The sequence below is a fragment of the Lycorma delicatula genome, chromosome 3, assembly GCF_047948215.1.
Source record: "Lycorma delicatula isolate Av1 chromosome 3, ASM4794821v1, whole genome shotgun sequence".
In the NCBI taxonomy this organism is placed as follows: Eukaryota; Metazoa; Arthropoda; class Insecta; order Hemiptera; family Fulgoridae; genus Lycorma; species Lycorma delicatula.
This window is the reverse complement of record NC_134457.1, coordinates 46499339-46525586: the sequence shown is the minus strand read 5'-3', so window position 1 is coordinate 46525586 and position 26248 is coordinate 46499339. Positions and strand designations below refer to the sequence as shown.

The following is a 26248-nucleotide window of genomic DNA, read 5'->3' as shown; positions in this document are numbered from 1 at the left end:
TTGATTAAATTTCATTTTTCTAGATTACACTTTCCACTCAAGGCTTCCAAGGCAATCACAACCCCATCATTTGCCACCTTAAGACTGGGTTTGGTTAAACCTCTAATTCAATTGTTATAACGGCTCTGTTTGATAAGGGGATTGATTCAATCAAATTTTTTAAAGATTGGGTGATAAGTTGAAGAGGTAGGAGTAATATATCTAAATGAAGGTCGAACTAAATAAAATATCCTAGTCTTTTTCCTTAAAAAGACTAGGAATAACTGAATAGGCTTATTAGCCTATTCAGTTTTAGTGTTTCCTCAGTTATCTTTGATATCTTCTTGTGGTTGGTTTGTAACACAGCTGAAAGTAAATTATTTCTGGCATTCATAATGGAAGTTCTGGCCAATTTCACTGTAAAACATTTATTAAGCGGTTATAATGCTAAATCTTTCTGGTTATCATTCCTTACCATATCTCTTCTTGCTTAATCTTTTGCTGAATGTACGAGCCAGTACATACCTCATGTAGTTGCCTGAACACACGACTTTTCTCTGGTGAGTGACACTTACATCTTGCTTTCTTTATTGCCTTTTTCTACTGATGATGATTTTGTTTTTGTTTACAGATTTTTCTTTTGTAACCAATTATGATGAACAATTAACGATTATCGAGTAATTATCGATTGCACTGAGCTAAATGTAATTATTATTTAATTTTTAAGCTCTCTAATTGTTATCTGATCATTTATCACCATCTGTTGAATTAATCTCTCCTCAAATGAAGAAATTTACATCTCTAATTAAAAAAAAAAAATTTGTGAGTGTTCTAAATTAGGAGTGTAGAGAAACAATAGAGCAGAAGCATTCTTTGTTGTGATCTGGTGCTGGTGGTAGTAACCTACAGGCATATGGGTATTCTATTTCCTGTTTTATAAAAAAGCCGTTATGTGTAATGTCTAAAGCACCAAACCCAAACTCCTAAACTTTCTAAATTACAACTAAAAGGGAATCAGTTTTCTGTTTTACCCAAGAACAATTTGTATTACTGATCATATAAAAGCAAATGTATTTGCTTTTTAAATTATTCATGGATACAACAGGATGTGAACTACCTTTTTACCAAAGTAGGTAGACTACATTGTAAAAGGCATTTTTTCTATAATAATTCCTTTGTAATCAGAATAGCATATATTTATAATTTTTTTAAATAATTTTTTTTCATTTAAAAATAATTCATTAACTATTCTTTAAAACTAACATATAACAATGTTTGTATATTATGTAATTTATTACGTAATAATTATTAAATTTATATTATATTACATTATTATTAAATTTATACTATTACGTAATTTATTATTATAAAGACCATTTATTAAGTAATCATAGGCGAAAACTAAAATAATACATTTACAAAAATATTTTTCACTTTTTCTTTACTGTTATTTGTTAATAAATCATTTTACATGCTAAACTATGTTTTAGCAGCATGTAATGCACGAGATCAACAACAGCATGATTTTTTTTGTTGCTTGTTTATAAATTTTCTATAAGGAGGCATGACAACATTTTTTGTTTGTGTATAAAAGCATGAATGAGAATACACATTAACATTTTATTAATTCTAAATATTATAAATTAAATGCGGTTTAAACAGAAAAATTCTGAATTCCAAGATAATAAATTAATTGCATTTCATAGCATATTCAATAACAATACCTATCGATGTATAAACTCTTTTTAATCTATATGCCTTTACATTCTTAAAGGAATGAATAATGAGCAAGAGGACTCCCTATTGCCTGTATAAATAATACATATACATGAATATATTCATGTATGCATGCACATATGAACACATTTAATTTTTGGAATTATAAATTAAATATATATAAAGGCAAAGCTGTATAATAAAAATATTATATTTCTTTTTTTATATTACTTTATATATTATAATTATACTATATTGGTTATTTATTTATTGATCTTTTTACTTGCTTTTCTTTAACTCACAATGTTTTTTTTTCATGTTTGTTCTCAAATATTGCATCCTAAATTTAACATACTTCCTGACACTACCTACTGATAAAATTTTACACAGTTACTAAGGTCGGATGTCAATACAATATTCCACCATTATTTTTGCAAACATCCCCTGTGCACGGGTAAATTAAGGATGGAAATTGTGGGTGAAGGTGTAAAAATTTTACATACTTCCTGACTTTGCCTTTTGACGAAATGTTGCAGTTACTAAGCTCAGGTGACAATACAACACTGTAACATTACTATTGCAAACATCTCCCTATAAAGGAGTAAATTAAGAATGCGGGTGTAAAAAATTGCAAAATCTGCAAAACAGCTATGCAGAGTTTTTGGGGTCACAGATGACAAATCCGATAGCTGTTTGACATAAAAAAATGACAAAACTTTGTACGGGAATGATTAAAGTATGACTAAAAAGTATAACGCAAGTTTTTAGAAATTTAGAAAAATTTCTGTAATATTATTTTCATTTAATTGAGAGAGAGATGTTTATTCATAAAAAAATGAAATTATAATACATGTATTGTATGTAATTAACTTTACATTTGGATATACACCAGAATCCATATGAATCAAGCACTGTTACCTTCTTCGCAGATGACTCGGCTGTATCTATATCTGAAGACAACTATTTAAAAGGACTGTTATGTTAGCAATTCAAAAAATTATTCAATAGATGTATTCTAAACATCCAACATTAAATATGAATAAACTATTGCACTGAGCTTCTCAAGTAGAAGTAAAATTGCTTATTCCATGGATAGAATTATCAATAATGGCAACAATGGTAATTATATTGCTCTTAAAGGGGATTTCTGGGAATTTTATTAAATGGCTAATTTGTCTGGAATGATCAAGTTGATTTCATTTATAAAATAATCAAACCATACTGTTTTGCTCTAAAGCACCTAAATAAAACATTAAACTTATTGTGATTATTAAATATTTATTATGTTTACGTATATTCCCATCTGAAGTATAATATTACCTTTTGACCTCTCTCAGAAAACTAGCTTTAAAGATAAAAATGGGTTGTCAGATCCATTTTTTTGGCTTTTTTTTTGGCACCCATAAATATGAACCACCTAGACCAATATATAGAGAATTAAAAATGTTATTCTTGTATTTATATTTATAAAACTGCAATCTGCTGAAAACAATAGTCACTTATTCTTAAAAAATAACAACATCCACCTTTACTAAATCAAACAATGGAAATGTTTTTTTTTTTTTTTTATTAATCAACGCAATACTTTCAGGTTACATGAAGACTTTTATTATTTTAAATAATCTCTCATTTCCATTTTAAATACTGTAAAAAATATATTCCCTTCTATTGAATCAGAGAATAGAACTGTTTTCATTTGAGAAGATTACTCAATCAATGAATTTTAAATGAAAATTTAAATGAAGACATAGAAAAATGTTTTTGTTTCCCCTAATATTATTAGCATAATTAGATTCTTTTACTATTTTCCTATCTTTGTAAATGTTCCTGAGTGTTTTTTTAAAATTTCTGTTTGTCATTCCTGTAGAGCGTGTCTCATAATTTTGAACTTCACATTGAATTTTATTACAAATATTAGAAAAAGTTACATTATTCATATTTAACATTTTGTTGATAATTTTAAAAAATCTATTGCGCTTCTAATTTACCCCAATCAAATTTTTTTGAAGTAAATTTTTGAATTTTTTTGAGTAACACTCAATTTAACGAATTCAATGAATCTTCATCAAATTTTCCCATGCACAACTTCAGATGCAGTACTATAGCACAACTAAATTTCAATGAAATTTATCAAGTAGTTTTGGAAATTTTTGAGCCTCAAAATTTTATACATAGGTTTATAAAGGTAAGGAATCAATTTAAATGAATAGTACTTTCGTATTACTCATACCTCAAAATGTACAGAAAGTTCATTTTCACCCCCTACTCACAGTACACAATTGAAAATAATACCATACTTTTCTTTGAAAAGTCTGCAAAAAAAATATAGTTATTTAATGTCATTTAAGAAATAAATGTTGGTATAATAATTTAGAGGAGAATGAAAATTTTAATTTACTTTATCTTATATTGTGAATTTAATTTTATTTTTATATTTAAATTGACATTTATTTATTATTACTTTATTTTTGTCATTTATATTATAACCACTTTCAGTTGCTAAGTATTTCATTGAATTAGATTTTTCAATTAACTCAACTATATTGTTCAGGGTTTAATCAAACTATAGCAGGGTTGTTACATTTTGGTGGTATGGGTATTTTGACTTATTGTTAATTGTTGTTATTGGCAATACTGGTTTTCAATAAATACCCAGTTTTAATTTATTTTTCTATTACTTTTTTATACTGTACCTAGAAATAACTGCATTGTTTTTTTTTGCCAGAGTATACAATATTTTTATAAAAAATATTTAGTTTTTCAAAGTAATACACCCTGCTCTAAACTGGTCTACTTAATGTATATTAATAAAATGTTGTCAATATATGTAATGTATAATTTCATTTTGGGGATATCCAAAATACTTAACTATTCTGACTAACATGTATTATAAAAGTACTTCAAACAGTTTGCAATCAAAGGTAAACCATATTGTAAAACCGTCTTATAGAAAATAGTAGTTACCATTAAATGTAAAGTAAATCTGATGAGTGCATCATTTTAATAATGAAATTATTTCATAGATTATTTATTTATTTATGCTGATTTTGGTTGCATTCCATGATACCACCACCATGGTTATCATTTTCTAATCTGTTATGTTTTCCACGCTGGTCATGTCCATATATTGTTGGTCTATATAATCTTATATAGACAAAAAAAAAAAATTACCAAAAAATGTCTACCTTGTGACAATTTGTTAACATGAATTACGAACAAATCACAACACACCGCCAATCAGAGTAATTATCTTAAGAAATCTGCATATTCAAACTTTTGAATAATAAAGAAATAATCCGGTGATCCAGGAATGTCTGTAGTGGTTGATAAATCACTCCACTCAAATAAATTCAATACAGAATGTATATGGCATGTGAACAAACGGCATATGATAGAATCTGTCGTGAATTAAAAAGTATTCCTTATTTCAATCAATAATAGAATGGCTAAAACTTTGACATAAATAAGTACTGAAAGAATTCTACCCGGCACCAAATCTATTATAGTTAAAAGGCATGGATATAATACAATCAGAAAAGCTAATATGCATTAAGCTCATGAAATGAGTTTATCATTAACCGTTCAGAAAATTCCTTTGACCCTGTTATGGAGTGCTAAGTACTTAATACAAGGGCATGCAGTCTGTAGTAAAAATGTTTTTAGAAACCATCGTTTGACTTATCAAAAAATGTTAGATAGCTACTTTCATGTTAGATAGCAAATTCATATGGTGGAAAAACAACCTACAGGCACCGACCTTGTTTATACAATTCTAACCGATACTGCAACTTTTTCACTGCAACAATAATTAGAATGGGTAGATAAACTACATAATCATAAGCAATAATAAAAATTATTTATAACATTGATAATAACATTTTTAAACCTGTGGAGTTATAATGACGCACAACCTTGATTTTTTGTAATAAATTTCCATACCACACAATGAACTGTAAAAGACTACAAATAGGATTCTGATCATATATTGGCTTCAATGAACTTATAAATTTTTAAAACAAAAAAAATTAAATAAGAACAAAAAGATTAGATACTGAGAGGTTAAAAAAGAATTAAATTAAATTAAAATCTGAACAAACCATACTAATAAAGGCCTACAAATTACTACAACAGAAGATTCAGTTAAAAACAAATGGATAAAAATAAAAAGGTGAAAATTAAGGCAGGAGAGGAGACAATAGAAAGAAAAGTAACAGCAGCTACAAAACAGTGAATAAAAAGAAGTATACTAAAGCTACTGGATGAATTCAAAATAAAAAAAAACTCAAAAGTTGATGAAGACAAAAAATCGTATCAACATATAAGAAATGAAATTAACAGAAGTACAAAATGAGCAAACAAATATCGATCGAAGAAGAAATGTAATGAGTTAGGGAAAATTATGAATATCGGAAATGTAGATGTAACATATAAAAAAATAAGAGAAATTTGGGAATAGGAACTGAAAATATGATAGTACCACAAAGAGGTCCAAATGGAAAACATTTCTTACAGAAAGAATTAATAGGTGGCAGGAATATATAGAAAGATTTTAAAGGAGAAAAATCATAACAGATTGCTTACAGAAGCAAAAAAAACCATTCATGATTTAAAGAGACTTTATACTGCAATTTGAATTTTATAGCTCTAAGAGGCTTAAACAAGAATAAATAAGTAGATATTAATGTTATACCATGCAAATTACTGTGCTGTTTGGGAAAAGTAGTTTACACAGAAGTATGCAAGATTTGAGATGAACAAATTCCCATATATTTTAAAAGGAGTGTAATTCTTATTGTACCAGAGACCATAAAGGCTGATAATCAAAGACCTATAATCACTATCAGTTTAACATCTCAAGCATCAAAAAAAAGTATAATTTATACACAAAATAATAATGTCAATATAAATATTAAATCAATCAACAAATTACTACTAATGAAAAAGTAAAAGGAATACATTTTTTAAAAATAAAATTTGTAAATTACTTAAATTTATATGAAATTGAAATACTTCTCAGTTTTGCCTTTCATCCAGTAGATTTTGATTTAAGGTCTTATTCAAACTACTATAAATGCAACTAAATTTATCTCTCTACTCATCTTACAGCAAAAAAAAAAAAAATGATTGTAATCGTATGATGTAGTTATAAAACTACAGGAGGAATGTGTCCAATGTAATTAAATGTATAAACATATATATATATATATATATATATATATATATATATATATATATATATATATATATATATATATATAAGCTTTGATTGAAAATATAAATTTTGAGAAGTTAACTAATGAAATTATTGCTCCTCATAAAACTAAAATGTACAAATTCCACTGATAATCATGTATGTCTATAATATATTATAGGAAATATATTATAATATTACAGGAAAAAGCATTGTTCTCCATTCAAATTGAAAATATTTAACAAATTATACGTAGGTGTATAAAACATTCATCTTCAACAGAAGAACTCAGTCAATATTTGCATGGTAAATGAAATTATGTGGGCAGTACAATTCTCAGTTAATGTGAATAAGATTAATGTGATCGCAATAAGGTACAGAAGATTCAACTCTCAACACGTGGGTCTGTAAACCACCCACACTGATTTTGGTGCATAGTCTATTTGATGCTAGTACAGGAAAGTTTGTTTGTGAGAAGGTAAAGCAGACAAGTTGTAGTTAATGTGTGGTCTGAAAGAGCAAGCGGAAAATGGAAGCAAGGGTATATAATCCAAGAATAGAAACTATAAAACTAGGTCAGACTAAAAAAAAATGATTATTAAAAGAACATTTTACTTATGATAAAGATGTAACATTATTTTAAAAGACATGCCAAAGAATAATAATGAGATGAAATTTATCTTTCAGTAAACCTTTAGTTCAATCAAATTCTGTATTAAATAAAAATATATATTTTTATTTATTTAATTTTTTTTTAATAATTTATTTAACAATTGAATCTATGAGATTCAAATATTATCAACATAAAATTGGTACTCTGGCATTCCTGTTACTGTTCATTCTCAGGATCACCTATTGATGTTGAACCAAATCTTTTGAAAAAGTTACAGGTTCAAAAAATAATAATCACTTATTGTTAAAAAAAAAGAAAAATATTCACCTTCATCAAAATAAATAACAGAACTGTGATCGTAACTTAAAAGGTATACAGCTTACAAGAAAAGGCCTTATTTTGCTTCTGTTGTCATTTCAATAAATTTCTGAACTGTAAAAAAAATGTTTCCACCAGTTATTTAAAATTGAGCTAAAAGATTTTCTTTTACAGGAACAATATTATTTTGTTAATAAATTTTAAAATAATATTAACTAAAAAATGTTTTAAAAACCCTTATTTTTATATCATATTCAATATATACGTAAATATGAGCTTAAATTATTTTCATTAATGCTTTCTAAATAGTGAATTATTTTGTAATTTTTTTTTCTATTTAGTATCTTCACCTCAGCATTATTTCACATATTTACATCTTAAAAAACTAATATCACCTTAAATCACATCAATTTTTTTTATTTTATAATTTACTGTATTTTGTAATAATGATTCGATTAAAGTTTTACCGCAGTTTTCCTTGATCCATTCAACTAAATCTTGAAGCAGCTTCTTTTTTTTAACTATGGAGTAGCATATCTACCCATCCCTGATGTTATCAATATAGTGAATTATTATGTACCAATCAGAAAAAAATGTATTTATTTAAGCCAGGATGTTAAAAAAAAAAATACTTTAAATTATATCTGTAGACCATGTAATTTTCAATAAAGAAACAATTATCTAGAAAAAGCTTACAGCACGACTGACTACCCGACAAGCTTCCTCTATAGATTTTTTTTAAAAAATCTATAAAATAAATTCAATTTTTGAGGGCAGTTAAAAATAATATCTATTTTCATAAATTAATATTTTTATTCTACTAAATAACTTAATAGAACTGTAGTGCTGTATACAGAATACTCCATAAGAATCTGTAAGTCTCCATAAATGTTCAAGAACTACTGTTTTGAATAAATTATATTTAACATGAACATTTGACTTTTATTAAGAACATATTTATGAAAAATGATTAAACATGGGATGTTAACTGATAAAAACTCAAGTTTGTTAATTGAGAAAGTCTGTAAAGAAATAATCAATTATAAATATAAATTATGCTGTACTTAAAATTAGCTGTACTATAATTATTAAATTACAAACAAAAGTTCAGCTGCAATTACAGCTTGCATTATGGTTTATGAATAATATAAGCTGTGCTACTTAGAGCAAGTTTACAAGCAAATTAACATTTTATACTGTCACATTCTTGGCATAGTATTGTGTTTTATAGCGAGAGAGTTGTGAACACACAATATTTTTGTAACTGATATGAAACATCTTTCCACACAGTAATATTTTGTACATGTTTATTATCTTATTATAGTCAAAGTGGAAATAAAATCTGAAATTATTTTATTTTAATCCTTCAAATTACCTTCAACATATTAACCCGAATCAAGCTTACATTTGATTTACGATTCAGCACATACATATATCTTCTTTTTTTTTATATCTGAAGATTAGCTGGCAGTGATTATTCCACTCTGTTTCTCATCAATATCTTCATAACTTCACATAAATATGCTTTTATATCTTCAGTAAACTGTTTAAATACTGTAGTGTTGGAATATGTTTCTCTCTTCCCAATCTCATCATAAAGTTGTTGTGCCCAAGTAATTATTCAACAAACTGGTACCTACTTTTTATATTATTGTTTTATAACAGTATCTTCTTCTATTAATTCTTGTAAGAATTATTTTAAATTAACAGCTTTTAAAATGACAAAAGGAACAATTTTTTGTTAAATCTAATGTTCTTAATATACTCATCATAATGTTTTCATTTGCTCTTGAACCCACCTTCAGTAACTGGTCTCATCCTGACGTTAGCTTATATACTTGCTGGAGGTTTTTCCTTTTTTTACTTGTGTATAACTATTTAATGTGTAATGTGTATAATTAATTAATTTTATACGTGTGTATAACTAATAACTGTCAATGATGATGGATTTGGAATTTACATATATGAGTTAGCTTATAGTAATGATATGATGACTTAGATATTCACTGTGATCTTTATTTGAAGCTGCTTCCCCTAAAACTTAGATGTGTCCACCTCTCATATTAATTTGATGATGATTCATGCATTTATGTTTATTTTAGTAAATATATAATTTTTTTTTCTATTTTCTCATTCATAATAATTATTAGTAATTTCAAAAATGTTATTAGCTTTGAAATAAGTAAAAAATTATTCCTGATTGGTACATAATACACCAGATAGATTACGGCAGGAACGGGTAGATATGCTATTCTTATAAAGGTTGGTAGGTTAGAAAATTTAAAGAGGGAAATGGATAGGATGGTAGATGCAGTAGGAATTAGTGAGGTTCGGTGGGAAGAGGAAAACGACTTTTGGTCGGGTGATTTTAGAATAAATAGTTCAGCTTCAAATAATGGGCAGGCAGGAGTAGGTTTTGTAATGAATAAGAAGATAGGGAAGAGAGTAGAGTATTTCAAAATGCATAGTGATAGAATCATTGTAATAAGGATAAAATCAAAGCCTAAACCAACAACAATTGTTAACGTCTATATGCCTACAAGTGCCCATGATGATGATGATGAGAGTGTGTATACGAAGAAATTGACAAAGCAATTAAACACATAAAAGGGGATGAAAATTTAATAATAGTTGAAGATTGGAATGCAAGCATTGGAAAAAGCAAGGAAGGAAATGTAGTGGGTGAATACGGGCTGGGCAAAAGGAATGAAATAGGGGACTGACTTATAGAGTTTTGCACAAAGTATAATTTAGCAATTGCCAAAACCCAGTTTAAAAATCATAATAAAAGAATATACACATGGAAAAAGCCAGATGATACTGCAAGATATCAGATAGAATGTATCATGGTTAAGCAAAGATTTAGAAATCAACTCCTTGACTACAAAGCTTACCCTGGAGCAGACATTGATAGCAGCCATAATTTAGTGATAATGAAATGTAGATTAGGGTTTAAAATCCTGAAGAAAAAGTGTCAGATGAAGCGGTGGAATTTAGAAAAGCTTGTGGAAGAGGAGGTAAAGAAGATTTTTGAGGAGGACATCGAAAGAAGTCTGAGTAAAAAAGATAAGGTAGAAAATGTAGAAGAAGAATGGGAGAATATTAAAAAGGAAATTCTTAAATCAGCAGAAGCAAACTTAAGCAGAAAAAAGGGAACGGGTAAAGTAACAAGTAAACCTTGGATTAAAGAGGATATAATGCAGGTGATGAATGAACGTAGAAAATATAAGAATACTAGTGATGAAGAAAGTAAAAGGAACTATCGACAATTAAGAAATACTATAAAAAGGAAATGCAAACTAGCAAAAGAAGAGTGGATTAAAGAAAAGTGTTCAGAAGTGGAAAGAGAAATAAACATTGGTAAAACAGATGGAGCATACAGGAGAAAGTTAGGGAAAATTTTGGAGTACATAAATTAAAATCAAATAATGTAATAAACAAAGATGGTATACCAATTTACAGTATGAAAGGAAAAGCTGATAGGTGGGAGGAATATATTGAAGAGTTATATGGAGGAAATGAATTAGAAAATGGTGTTATAGGGGAAGTCGAAGATAATGAAATGGGAGAAACAGTACTGAGATCTGAATTTAAGAGAGCATTAAAAGATTTGAATGGCAGAAAGGCTCGTGGAATAGATGGAATACCTGCAGAATTACTGCATAGTGCAGGTGAGAGAGCAATTGATAGTTTATACAAACTTGTGTGTAATATTTACGAAAAAGGGGAAGTTCCGTCAAGACTTCAAAAAGAGTATTACAGTCATGATACCAAAGAAAGCAGAAGCAGATAAATGTGGAGAATACAGAACAATTAGCTTAACTAGTCATGCGTCAAAAATCTTAACTAGGATTCTGTACAGAAGAAATGAGAGGAGAGTGGAAGAAGTGTTAGAAGAAGACCAATTTGGTTTCAGGAAAAGTATAGGGACAAGGGAAGCAGTTTTAGCACTCAGATCAATAGCAGAAAGAAGATTAAAGAAAAACAAACCAACATACTTGACATTTATAGACCTGGAAAAGGCATTCGATAACATAGACTGGAATAAAATGTTCAGCATTTAAAAAAAATTAGGGTTGAAATACAGAGATAGAAGAACAATTGCTAACATTTACAGGAACCAAACAGCAACAGTACTAATAGAAGAACATAAGAAAGAAGGCATAATAAAGAAGGGAGTCTGACAAGGATGTTCCTTATCCCTGTTACATTTAATCTTTACAGAGAACTAGCAGTTAATGATGTTAAAGAACAATTTAGATCCAAAGTAACAGTACAAGGTGAAAGATAAAGATACTATGATTTGCTGATGATATAGTAATTCTAGTTGAGAGTAAAAAAGATTTAGAAGAAACAATGAACGGCATGGATGAAGTCCTATGCAAGAACTATCACATGAAAATAAACAAGAACAAATGAAAGTAATGAAATGTAGTAGAAATAATGAAGATGGAGCACTGAATGTAAAAATAGGAAGAGAAAAGATTATAGAAGTAGAAGAATTTTGTTATTTGGAAAGTAGAATTACTAATGATGGACGAAGCAGGAGCGTAAAACGAGCCTTCAGTCAGAAATATAATTTGTTTACATCAAAAATTAATTTAACATAAGAAAAAAATTTTTGAAAGTATGTGTTTGGAGCGTAGCTTTATATGGAAGTAAAACTTGGGACGATCAGAGTACCTGAGAAGAAAAGATTAGAAGCTGTTGAAATGTGGTGCTACAGGAGAATGTTAAAAATCAGATGGGTGGAAAAATAACAAATGAAGAGGTGTTGCGGCAAATTGATGAAGAAAGAAGCATTTGGAAAAATATAGTTAAAAGAAGAGACAGACTTATAAGGCCACATATTAAGGTATCCTGGAATAGTCGCTTTAATATTGGAGGGACAGGTAGAAGGAAAAAATTGTGCAGGCAGGCAATGTTTGGAATATGTAAAACAAACTGTAAGGGATGTAGGATGTAGGGGGTATGGTATACTGAAACGAAACAACTAGCACTAGATAGGAAATCTTGGAGAGTTGCATCAAACCATTCAAATGACTGAAGACAAAAAAAAATGCTATTCTTGAAGCAAAAAAAGAACAGCCCCAACATTTACCTGGATGGATCAAGAGAAATCAGGGAAAACCTTAATCATGGGAACATAAAAAATTATACAATCGCACATAAAATTAAAAAAAACAGGTGTAATTAGTCAATAAAAATTATGTTTATTTTTTTAAAATTACCTGAATCATGCAATATATGGCTTGTTTTACAAAATGTCAGCCAGAATTGGAAACTTTTACAGAAAAAATAATTAAAGAAAAACATAAAAGTACATGAAATAGTAATTATCAATGAAAAGTCTAGCAAGACTACATTCTTAATATTATTATAGTTTTGTAATTATTAATCCATTTCTAACAAAGTTTTAATTTCTAACTTCTTCTACACTAATTTCTAATGTCATACACTAAGTTAATATAATTTATTTATCTTGTCTTTTAGTGGTTTTATGGCATTTTTTTTTTTCAATAATTAAAACGTTAGTTTTTCTGCCATTTTGGGGTCTTACACTTGATTTATAAAATTCATATTTATATGAATCCTATGTACCTATGTACTTTCGTAAGCCTTACATTAGTGCATTTAAACCAACTTAATTATTTACACCATTGATTCTCAAACATTTTTGCCCACCACCCAAATTGAGAATTAAAAATTTTCTAGTGTACCAAAAATTTTTAAACTTAAAGGAAGTATTTTTATTACACTGCTTTCACAAAAATTACGATCTTTAATGATTAGACTGTTACATGATCTTGGGTTAAGCTGAGAGCGGGTGATACATGTTGCAGTTTCAATCTTTAAAGATTTCAATACCTCGGCACAAAATGCACAAAAGCCAAAGACTGCAATGCTACATTAAAGATATCACAATTTGTCATTAAGGCTAGATCAGCTAGATCAAAACCCTTTAATTTCCATATTTATTTGTATCAATACATTGCTTAGATCAGGAGATATGCAGCATTAAAGATAAAAACTGGCCTTTTCTCTTTAACGTGGGATATTTTGGATCAGAGAAATCATAGAGAGACATACCAAAACAGAAATTAAGCTTAAAAAAGTCTTAAGCTTTTAAACAATTTTAATGCAGTTTACTAAAAAAATTTTGTTACCCTCAAGCGCTCAATCAAACGCAAAGAAAAACTTTCAAATGTTTAAATCTTTTCTTCTCACAATTTTTTTTTTTAATTTGATGATTTTTAAAATCTGAAGTATACTATCAAAAAGTAGAGTATTCAGGCTTATTATTTTTTTATTCATCACTCTAAGCCTCTTTTGCAAAGTTAAAGTAGTTTGAATACAATCATTTTTTATCATAAAATATAGGTGTTCCTTTAATTTTTTGTACTAGTGTAGTAGGTATTTAATTTTAGTTTGAAATATCTGGAAAACATCATTTTTGCCTTTATTTTTTAATCAGCTATTGCCTTCCTGGACTGCCTGAACACCCCCAATTTTCTTTGGGTTTTCTACCACCTCCCCTGAAAGCCTCCAGTGCCCACAAGAGGGTGTTATCGCCCACTTTGAGAACAAATGGTTTACACTGTCATTACATAATGATTATAATTTTAATTTTGGTGGCCATTTTGAGGTGAATCTGACAGCTGACCATGGCCAATCATGTATTAATGTAATCATCTAACAATGATTAATTCAAATTCAAAGTCAAAACGTGTATCACATGTTCACGTGCGCACTCTCACACACACACACACACACACACACACACACACACACACACACACACACATTGAATTCAATAATGAACTGTTCATTTGTTGAAAATAATATGAGATACAGTCAGTAGTAGAGGGTTAACATACTGGTTTTAAGTACTATATAAACTCAACTATATGCTGTAAAACACTTTTACAGGTCAATTTTCATGTTAATTCTTTCTTAAAATGAAATCAGTAGTCAAGCTTTCTGCAGTCTTTCTTTTTTTTGTTAAATTATTATTACATCTAAGAAAAACTATCAATCTAAATGAAATTTACTTCAAACTATTTTTTATTAACCTGCATCAAATTGTAGTAGCCATCTGAATGGTGTACATCGTGAGATTATGCTTGAAGCCATCTTCAGTGATACTTTTCATCGCTGTTTCTTCACTGCAGCATTAGTTGATGGTGAACCCAGTGATAGTTATATGAGCAACTGAAAGCACAATACCAATAAATATAAAAAACTTAAGAAGAAAGCAGCAAATAATTGTAAAACTTTCATGGTGATGCTGTGAAGCATGTATTTATGTTGCCAGGAAAGGTAAACACAATTTGGAGTTATAAATAATTCCCCTTCCTATTCATTTTTTAAATATTTATCAAAATAAGATTTTACCAGCCCTAAAAAATATTTTACATCAATAATTTTTTTTTTTTTTAACTAATAATGTTAATTAATTATTAAACAAGAATGGAATTGGCAAGGGTGTTTGATAAGTCCATACAATTTCAAAAAGATTGTGCTCATAGTATGAGTATATTGTTGAGGTCATCTTAGTTTTCTGTATCTCTACTAGGAGCGTACATTAAGATGCAATCATAATTCTATTGTGAACAGTAGTTTAAGAGGATTAAGAACTGTGATATATGGTTAATGAATGAGAGAGAATTTTGTGTTGTGATCAAACACTATGTTTTGAAAGGCAAAACCACATAGGCAACTAAAGTTGAGCTGGATTAATACTGTGCTGAATTGACTCCATCAATTAAAACAGTTTACAAGTAAGTTTGTTATTTTTAGAGCAGTCGTATAAAAGAAAATGGCAAAATGTTCTGGACCCTCTCAGTTAAACTTAACAAATGCAGGAATATTGAACAAAATCCATGATATAAAGATGAAGAAAAAATTTAAATAGCACGAGATCGCTAATTTGGCTCACATTTTCTTCATCTGGGTTACCAAATGAACAAATACATTATTATATTTTACACGAATATTTTATATTGGCGAAAAATGTCCGCAAGAAGGGTGCAACATTTGCTCACAGCTAGTCAAAAGTGTGAAAGAGTAAACTTTTCTAAGCACAGTTTGTGACTCAATATAACGAAGAGGAATTTTCTCCTGTTTTGTAGCAGTAAATGAAATTTGGATACATCTCTACTGAGATGAAACAGAAGTACAGTTACTTGAGTTGGCTGGGCAACTCGCCCCAAGGAAGGTAAAAACCTTTCCAGCAAGAAAGGTGGTGGCCACTATCTTTTGAAATGCTAATAACACATAATCTTCATTACCTTTTGGAGAAGGGTAAAATGATAATCAACCAATATTGTCCATTTTTGCATTGCCATCTAAAAGAAAAAATGACCACATTTGATGAAAAAGAAAATTCTTTTTCACAAGACAATATACTAAATCACTCTTCTGTGATAAAGATGTCTTTCTGTGAATAAAAATGTTTGAATTATGCATGAAACTCTTCTGTAACCTCTTTCTTTCTTAGCAGCTTTCTGTATTTCATCAAACTTAGCGCCTTCAACTATAGCTGTTTCCAGATATGAAGAAGAGCATCCTGGAAACAGATTGACATGAAATGATGAAGTTATTGCTTAAACAACTGCCTATTTTAAAGAAAGATAATAATGACACTATAAGGAATAGATTGAAAACTTGAGCATCACTAGACTAAGTGTACAGCCTTGAAAGAAGATTATATTGAGAAATAAAAAACGTTTTCCCAAAAAATTAATTTTCTTTATTTTTGCAAAGACTTATCCAACACGTCAGATGGTAAAAACAGCATTCATTGAAATTTTTGCTGAGGGCAGTTTTTTGAAAAAAAAAAATGCTTCACATATTAATTATATCAAAAAAAGAACCTATTGCCATCAAATTGAAATAAAAATTTTGTTCTTTGAAATTTCCCTACATTTGTACATTTCCCTACACCTGTATTCCTCGTCACATAATGGATTTTTTTTTTTTTAATTTAATGAGATTAATCCCTCATATATAGAAATCATCTTACCAAATTTTAAGTCTATGTCATCCCTTTTGTGGGATATTAACAAAGTAGAACCAAACACATTTTTATAAGACAATTTTTATTGGCTCTTGACATTTCATGGTCTACTCAATCAAAAAATAGCTAAAAAAAAATAACTCACAATTCATACGGTGCTACTGAAAATTATTTTCAGCACATATTTATGTACATGTTGAATGGGATACAGAAAATTAAGTATTTTTTTTAAATTTCTTTATTAGTATTATTTAAAAATTCAATGTCAGAGTAATGTTGTATCTTAAATAAATTGGTGAAAAGATTTTTTAAAAAGTTATTTAAAATGGTAACAGAACTATGATAAGACAAGACCCCTTTCTTGTAACCTGTAAGTATTTGTATTTGTTATATTAAAACAGTTCCATTGCTTGGTTTGCTAAAAGTGGATATTATTTTTTTTAAGAATAGGTGATTTTTTTTTCAAACACTGAATATTCATAAATATAAACATAAGGATAAGTTAAAATTTAAAATCTTCTAAATATTAGTTCACATGATTCATATTTATGGGCATCCAACAATTTCTGACAGCCCATTTTTTTTTAATCTTGAAAATTCATTCTGACTTTTTTAAGAAGCCCCAAAAAGACGACATACTTTAGATGAAGTATAAATAAGCACAATTATTTAATATAAATGAAAGATATTTTATTAAGGTGCTGCAAAACAAAACAGAACAGTTGAATTTTGTTTGAAATCAATTAGGTCATCACAAGAGAATTTGTCATCTAATAAAGCATTCACAAGTTTTGGTTCATGGGTAACAGAAATAGTATTATTACTAACATTATGGGAATTCTCATGTGATTACCAATTTTATATTGGTAACTGCATGGACATGAATCATGTTACAAAAGAAGGATGAAACCAGCACTTAATTTTGGATCACTTATAATTAATATTCTGGGTAAAAATTGTAACATCAAATTGCAATTTTAGACTTTTTCTACAATAGAATTATTTTTGAAATAACAATAAGTACGTAATACATCCTCATAAGAAAAGATATGTTGGTGGTTAACCTGTACTTGACAAGAAGACCATCCAAGTCCTTCCCACCAATCCTTCTGTTAGCAAACTCACTGCACCGTTCTAATGGTGTATTATTGTAGTATCATTATTCAAACTTAATTTATGAAAAAATAATTTCTTAAAGATTTTAAATTGGTATTACTTATGACTGTTGTAACTTTGAGACAAATAACTAAGCAGTGTAGTGTACAATGCACATGAATGTTTGGTAAAAGTCGATGACATTAATTGTAATTTAATATTTCATAAATTAACTGTATTAAAACACCTGACTGAATTGACAACTATATTGAAATACAGATAATTTTAACCTCTTGCACAGTCATCTTGGAAATACCAATATTCAGACTTCTCAAGAAAAAGATTTTGCTGGGCCTAGACATACTCATTAACTTCTCTACATCATACATGCTAACTTCTCTAGTCAAAAGAGATTTATTAAACAGACAATTTTAGCAGATTTTTTTTAATGAATTTTTTATGCTAAAATTCAATACAAGTTCAGAATTTATCCTAACATTTTAACATGCACATGTTTTTTTATAAAATTAACTTAAAATCAAATTACTATTTGTGTAGGTCTTTCAAAACATTTTTTATAATGTAAATAAGGTAAATCTTTAAAATATTTAACTCAATTACTCACCAAGTGAGTAATCTTGTAATTTTTTTTACTATAACCTATAAATGATTTGCTTAAAATAAAGCAAAAGAACTGTTGTTTATAATATGTCTTAGCGTTACATCAAACAATAATTGTATAATGCATTTCTTATTTATAATTAGTAGCTTCTAGTTGGTTGATTACTTGTGTCATTAAGTGAAAAAATAATTGCATAGTTCTGCAACAGCATAATATTTTTCATTAGGATTTGTCATGTTTTATTCTGGCTGTGCAAAACAAAATTTTTATACATTCTTTTTATTTTGAAGCGGAATGTTTTATAAATTAATGAGATAACATGTTAGTTTAAAAATTTTTAGATTCACATTTCTCTGATAGTGAATTTAAAAATGCATATTTTCCAAAAAAGTTTAAAGATGTAAATGTTAAAACGTTGCATCCTTCTATAAGCACATTTCAAAGACAGAAACGTGCTAGGAAACGTAACCCAAACCTAGACGATTTCTGCTCAACACTTGAAGGGATATATACTACAATGGAAAACAAATTTTAGGGCAAAAATTATGAGTAATTTTTATAAAATTAATCACTACAATTTTTTTAGTTTCATGTAACCCAAATGCTCAGCTATATGCGACATTTTGGCAGCAATTTTTAATCACACAAAAACCTACTGTGAATCAATTTAGCAAAAAAAGATTACATTGTATTAACCAGCGCTTTCAGATTATATCAGACAATTGTGCCTTATTAATTTATTGTAGTGAATTATTTTACTTTATTTGTTTTTCATTAGCAATTACTCACCCGGTAAAGAAATTTACGTTCCTTATTTTAATGATTTTGTTTTAAATTATACTGGTGCTCTTACATATTTTGACTACTTTACATTATTAATCTTTACAATGAGTTCATTTAGTCACTGTGTCCATGACTTTTTCTTCTACTTCATCGAAAATCACTAGGACAAAGGCGCGCGGCTTACATGAACGAAAGCAGGAAAGGTTATCTATCTGATTCAGGAGCTCTTATTTCATTTGATATATTTGATCGGTTGTTACCCAGCATAATTGAGTAAAAACGTATCATTGGAGACCCAAGACTCGTTCATATATCTTGTAATGCTTTCGAAACAGCGATGTCATTAATACTCAGGATGTTGTTAACAGTAGAAGCTACAATAATACAACTGGAAACATCTAAATGATTTCCACACTGATAGACATAACGATAAGCATCAATTAATTAAGATATGGAATTGATTGTTGGGATGGTGCGTATTTTAATAAAATCTGACCTATAATGATAGGCCAGAAACATCTTATGCATATAATATGTAGAATACTTTTTTCTTTTTTTTTGCGTCAAAGGAGGGAAAATCTGCAACCAGATGCCCAGCAGCCCGTACTGCTGAGTGATACCGTACTGCTGAGTGTGTGGGGTTTCCTGCTGATAGAGAGACCCACTAAAAACCCTCCTCCTCGCACAATGTGGTTATTGAACCACCCAAACGATATTGCACCATTACCGCGCGTGTTCACGGGCTCACCAGTACCGACGTCAAGCAACGGCTTCCAGCGTTGCCCGGGGGCACCTAGCAGCGGCGATCCAGTTAAACCCCCGCTACCCACCCCGAAGACTGACCTTCCACCATCACTCTCCGCCCGAATACCACTCAATTGTCTCACCTCTTCTACAAGCTTCCAGGAAAGCATCTTTACATCCATAAACGTAATACATCTTTAAATCATACAGGACAGATATTCTATATCTCACGCAAGGCCAACATATGTTCCATGACGTCTTCCAGGAAGACCTCTCTTCAACGGCCGCTCTGTAGCCCATCTTGGATACATTAAAAATGCGTTTTCCATATCCTCTATCTTGGCAGTATACACCAATCGATGTCTCCTATCTCTATCTGGCATGGAGGCAAAACCAGTGCCGACGTCAGGCAACGGCTTCCAGAGTTCCCCTGAGGCACCCAGCAGCGGCAATCCTGTTGGACCCCCGAAGGCTGGCCTTCCACCGTCACTCTCCGCCCGAAAACCACCTAACTACCTCTTCTCTTCTGCAAGCTTCCTAGAGAGTACATCTTTAAACCATGCCACACAAATGTTCCATGTTTTACGCGTAGCCAATGTTGGCTACGCGTATTATTCCCTACCTCCTCTGGGGAGATTACTCCATCAAACGGCCGCTCTGTAGCCCATCTTGGACACATTAAGAATATTGTTCTACATCTTCTCTTTCATAGCAGTACACACATGTCGGTGTCTCCCGTCTCCCTCTAGCATGGAGGTAGACATTGAAAGACCCATGCCTCGTGAGCCACTGGATCGTCCAAAAATCCACCTCCCCGTGTCTCCTGTTAATCCAGGTCCTGACATACGGTATTAGCCGATGCGTCCACCTACCAGCGGTGGCCGCACCCCACCTCTCTTGCCATCGATCAAATATCCTGTTCCTGGCATCCAAGATCTTCATACACCAGTATCTATCTGACCGCTCCTCCGCCAGCATATCAATCGGAGCCATACCGGATATCACGAGGAAGGCCTCAAGCGACACCGATCGGTATATCATGGTCGCACGCAGCGTAAGTCTTTTATAAGTGCTATGTATCTTATTACAATTACGCTTAACCTTCAGATCTTGAAACCATACCGGAGCTGCGTATAAGATGACCGAGGCTACTGTGGACGTTATCTGTCTTCTCTTGGAAGCGCGAGGGCCACCGACGTTCCTCATCAACCTAGAGACTGCCGATGACATCTTCTCCGCTTTCTTGCACATCTCATCAATATGGACCTTGAAACCCCTCGTACGATCCATCCAGACCAAGAGAGCGAGGTATCCAATCCAACGGTAATTCTCGGGATCCTCTTTCTTCCCGTCATCTGGATCATTTTAGTGTTATGAGGTGCAACCTTCAGTCCTCGCCTTTTACCAGTCCACCACCAGGGCTCAGTTGGCCCAAAGCTTAACCTCACTTGCGTTCCTTCCCCTCACCATAATGGCGAGGTCATCCGCATAGGTGAGTAACTGCACCCCTGCCGGGACCTCAATGCCCAGGAGGCCGTCATATGCCACATTCCATAACAGGGGGCCCAGAACTGACCACTGGGGCACCCCTTTCTCCATAGTTACGACGATCTCTTCAGCCTTTTTGAAGGTGACAGCATCTCCCTTCCTGTCAAGTACTCTGCCCCTTCCTGAAAACATATTATCTCTTGAACAGTCCACCACGCCACTCCAATTTCAGGCCAGGTCTCCTAGCTAGGAGAGATCAGGAAAGATCTTTCCAACAGTACTAATCAGGAATATAGGTCGATAACCACCTCCCACCGTAAGTACCATGATCAGCCTGGCCGTTTCTAGCTACCCAGCATGACCTCACTAGATAAGACCTGATTGAACGCCTCAGTCATAATTTTTAACACCTCCAACGTAACCCCGTCTGGTCCTAGACTCTTGTGGGATCTAAGCTTGTTGACAGCATATTTCAACTCCTCCACCGTGAATCTCGGGTTCTCTCTGGCCACGATTTCTCGTCTGTTACATTTCTCCTTCCGAGGAAAAAACTTTCGCAGAGCCCGCGTCAGCTGATCCACCAGCAGTCTGGATAATGCCCTCTCAAACCTACCCATGACGCATCACCAAAAGGATTTTCATTCAATTCCACACATAACTCACGCCATTTTTCTTTCTTAGAGCTTAAAAAACTATTCTGCGATAGTTTTTTAAGCTCCCTTCTGGACTGAGGTTCCACCAATATACTCGACGACGATCAGTCCAAACCCCACGTTTAGTCAGGGTCTCTGTGCAGGCTTCGTGTATCGCCTCGTGCAGCCTCTCGAGTTTATTCATATCCAGATCCGACACTTTCTCTAAAAAACTCTTCCTAAGTGCCGGTATCTGGGACTCTGTCATCAACCAAGGTTGAAAACTCAGAGGGTGCCTACTTAGTTGTCTCTCCACTCAAAGAGCGCCCAACGATCAACGCTACACAGCTATGATCGCTGAGCGTCTTGCTGACTAATACCCGCCACTGTACACTGCCAGTGTAATCCTCCCCAACAAATATCAGGTCCAGCGTGGACCCTCGACCCCTCCCTATGGAATGTGAGTGCGCCAAACTCATTCACACACACACCATTCCAAGGGGGGCCATCGTCTCAACCAACAATCTACCCCTTTCATCAACCGCCACGCTACCCAACTATGACTCTTAGCATTGAAATCGCCACCAATGATAGTTGGATCCCGCGTTCCCTAATCTCCAATCTCCAAGGCTAATCCCTCTATCACCTCTGAAAATCTGCTCAGGGGTATGTTAGGGGAAACGCAGGAACTAAAAAAAAAAAAAAAAAAAAAAAGGTTTTTTTTTTTTTTTAATCCCTGCTACAGTCACCCATATAAATCCCTTACCTCTTCACCACTTGATGATGGCCAGTCCAGTCGACTGGTTACCATAGTGACCACACAAATGCCATCTAGATCCTTGTACCATCTATCGTCTGCAACAGCCTGACAATTAGGCTCAGAGATTAGGAACAAATCTGCTCCCATGTCCCCAGCCATAAACCACAGCAGGTCATGCAACTGGCGGCAGCAATTCGTGTTCAGTTGCAGAATCTTCATGACTTGCATTGAGGGCTGCCAAATCAGTGGCCCTCCGCACTACCCTTCTTGCAGGTCGTGGGTTCCCTGCATCCTGTCTTTAAGTGCCCTTCCTTGCTGCTACTGAAGCAGCATCGGGACCTATTGAGGCCCTGACATTTAGAAGCTGTATGCCCCACATCCCAACATTTATAGCATCTTTCCTCATTCATCTGAGGGACACCCTGCAGGAGACTCAATCCACCAGTATACTGCCCTTCTTCAATGATATATCCGCCTGAGTGTTCTGTACCATCAAGGTCGACACCTGAGTGCCAGAGAAAGCAGGCTGAATTTTAAGGACTTCTTGTGTTCTTCTAACACAATGAGTTCCACAACAGCATTTATAACCTCCTACTCCGAGGTTACAATGAAAAGGGATAAACATGGCATGAAGAGAGCAGAGCAGAAACCCCCAAGAAGGCTCTTAAAGTGAATTGAGTGAAGGCCCTGGACATTCCTGATCTCAGTGCCCTGACTCCAGATGGTGTTTAAGGAATTTGAGGATGGGGTAGGAAAAAAAACACCAGTAAGACATTCAAATGAGTACAGAAAGTTGGCCAATTTGATTGGGGACTTTGTAGCATATCAGAAGGAGAAGCAGTCATGAGCAGATTGTGCCACTCAGACTGATCGGGAGGTTAGTCAGAATAAGGTGTTGCAACTACTGGAGGATGGAGTGCACAATGATGATCTAGATGAATTAATTATGATGCAATAGTCGAAGTGATGTTATACCCATATGGCCAAGAAGAAGGAAACCTGTTTTGGTGAATGTGATGGTGACATGGTCATCCTTGACCTCGTGAAGTTGAAGGGTGCCTTTGCAGCCTCTCTTTAGAAAATGGTCACTGATGTTAGAGTCCGAATGACTGGGGGACAGTTAACCACTGATTAATTGATGGCATTCACAGCCTCCACGAAAATGCTTCTGGGGTAGAGTTCGGAGGAGTCAGACAGGACAATGTTTGTCCTAGTTTTGGATTCCTTGATAGATGAGAGGGAGAGACTTACGTAGTTGAAGAAAGGTATTGCAGGCATTTTCATTAATGCAGGGAGTGATGTGGTATTTGGAGTAGAGGAAGATGTGAATGTGCTCCCATGTAGGAAGCTGGTGGAGTACTCAGCTAGGAGGATGCACTGCACCACACTGGCATACAAGTAGGGCTCCACAGGAGGAAGTGGGAAGATCAGGATGAACCTAAGATCTCCTTGAAACGGTGGTTATAATGGCGACGTTGTTTGGTTTCCTCCTAAACAGGCTCAATGGCCGCTGTTGCCTTTCATTGTCGAACTGGCACACTCTCACCCCGTGTCGACGATCTCACCACCACCCTGGATGGTTTACATACATCTTCCTTATCAATTTCACGTTATCAAATCGTACCCAGTACTGGAAAATAAAAATAAAAACTAAATCCAAATTAAAGGAAAATAAATCTATAAAATTATAATTTATAATATCACCAACAACAAGCAGTAGCTTTACTTGCAAGCTATATAATAGCTTATATACCTAAGCTAAATAATAGTCTCTGTTATCAAGAAGATAATCTGCCTTCTTGTTTACCACTAAAATTAAAATTAATCTACGTCTAAAAATGTTTCAATGTTATCAGCATTGATAACAACTTATTGCCTATTGGCAATAAAGCTTTAAAACATAAAAATCACAAGGTTGTCCGTTATCTTCAGATATTTAAAGAACACATCCAATTAATTAACCACCACACTTGCCCAATGTTCAATCCAGTAAAAAACCTGCAAAAACTCAAAAAGCACACGTAGCAACAAAGACCATGTCTTCATGCAACAAAAACTCTCACTCAACTCATGTAAAATACCTGCTAGAAATTATTAACATGAAACATACATAACAGATTTTCAAATGTATTGTTGTCTTTTTTTGTGTAGGTTAGAATCATCCTTTAATCACAAAAAGAAATAAAACAATTACATGAAATGAAGTGAAAATCACAAAACTTCTACACGAATAAGTGAAATGAAATCGAAGTGAAATTTGATTTTTGTGAAGGAATGATCTTTGCTAATTATAAATAGCATGATGTTTATTGAGAAATTTAAGTTGATTTCCTGCCTTTAAATAAAGGATAATCCCATCATCACAGAGTACATATATATATCGCAGAGTACTGGAGATAGCAAAATGAGTGTGAGCTCAACTGAATAACAGAAACCTCGCAGCGACCAGCATGTGGCTACATATATGTGCATATGCATTTGAACCAAGCAGTCAATTAACTCAATGAAACCTGATCCTCTAAGCATAAAAAAATTCTTTTGAAGATAAAAGGAAGGTCATTGTAAAGTAAGCAGATAATACTTTTTTTAAGAGCAAACAACCAAGCAGATCATTGACAAAAAAAAACTAAAAATAGAAAACTGTACACTAGCAGAATATCATACTGTATAAAGTTAAGAATATAAAATAATTTATAAAATTTCTTGGAAGAGCAGTAAACTCATTTTACAAAAAATCAATTTTGTTAAACATGATGTATAACAAAAATCAATAATTATGAAATAAAAATAACAAATTTTTTAAATACAGAAACTCTTTTTTTTGTTTCTGATTTAAACACCCCTAAGGCAACCAGTCTAGCAATTAAGCACCATTTGGTCACCTCAAGGTGTCTTTATACCAGTGTGCCTCCCTGTCTAGCCCCCTGTAGAGGCATCCCACTGGGGTCTTCCTAGCGTCATCAGGACATGCTGACTGACAGCCCATCCCTCAGCTAGAGAGCTGCCCTTCCTGTCCCTAACCTACGAAGAACCAGGTGTGTGTTTCACACATCTAGTGTTTACTCCATGTGACCAGTCTTCTCACACCTTGAGGGTCCCCCATACCATCATCAGGTATCTTTTCCATTCTTGCATGTGGGTGAACCAGAACACGTTAGGCATGGGGGCTACATCCCTAGCCCTAAACGTTGCCACACTTCATCATCCCATGATTCATCAGATATTTGAACCTAAAAACTAAATACTTCATACAGTGTAATGCATTTGTTACATTCCAGTCAATAGACG

At 32.3% G+C, this 26248-nt stretch overlaps 1 protein-coding gene and 1 long non-coding RNA gene across 4 annotated transcripts in view; one reads left to right on the top strand and one right to left on the bottom strand.

Annotated features, from left to right (window-relative positions):
- Positions 1–19525, bottom strand: part of LOC142321564 (uncharacterized) — a 66735-nt gene extending 47210 nt beyond the window's left edge. Inside the window, exons 1-3 of one of the 2 annotated variants that reach the window (XR_012755661.1) lie at positions 19343–19525; positions 14891–15029; positions 7827–7931 (exon numbers count right to left, since the gene is read on the bottom strand). This is a non-coding gene — a long non-coding RNA (uncharacterized LOC142321564). The remainder of the gene's footprint in view (positions 1–7826; positions 7932–14890; positions 15030–19342) is intronic. The other variant, XR_012755662.1, reaches the window with a different exon arrangement.
- Positions 1–26248, top strand: part of Fs (Follistatin) — a 346227-nt gene that overhangs the window by 281569 nt on the left and 38410 nt on the right. The window lies entirely within an intron of this gene.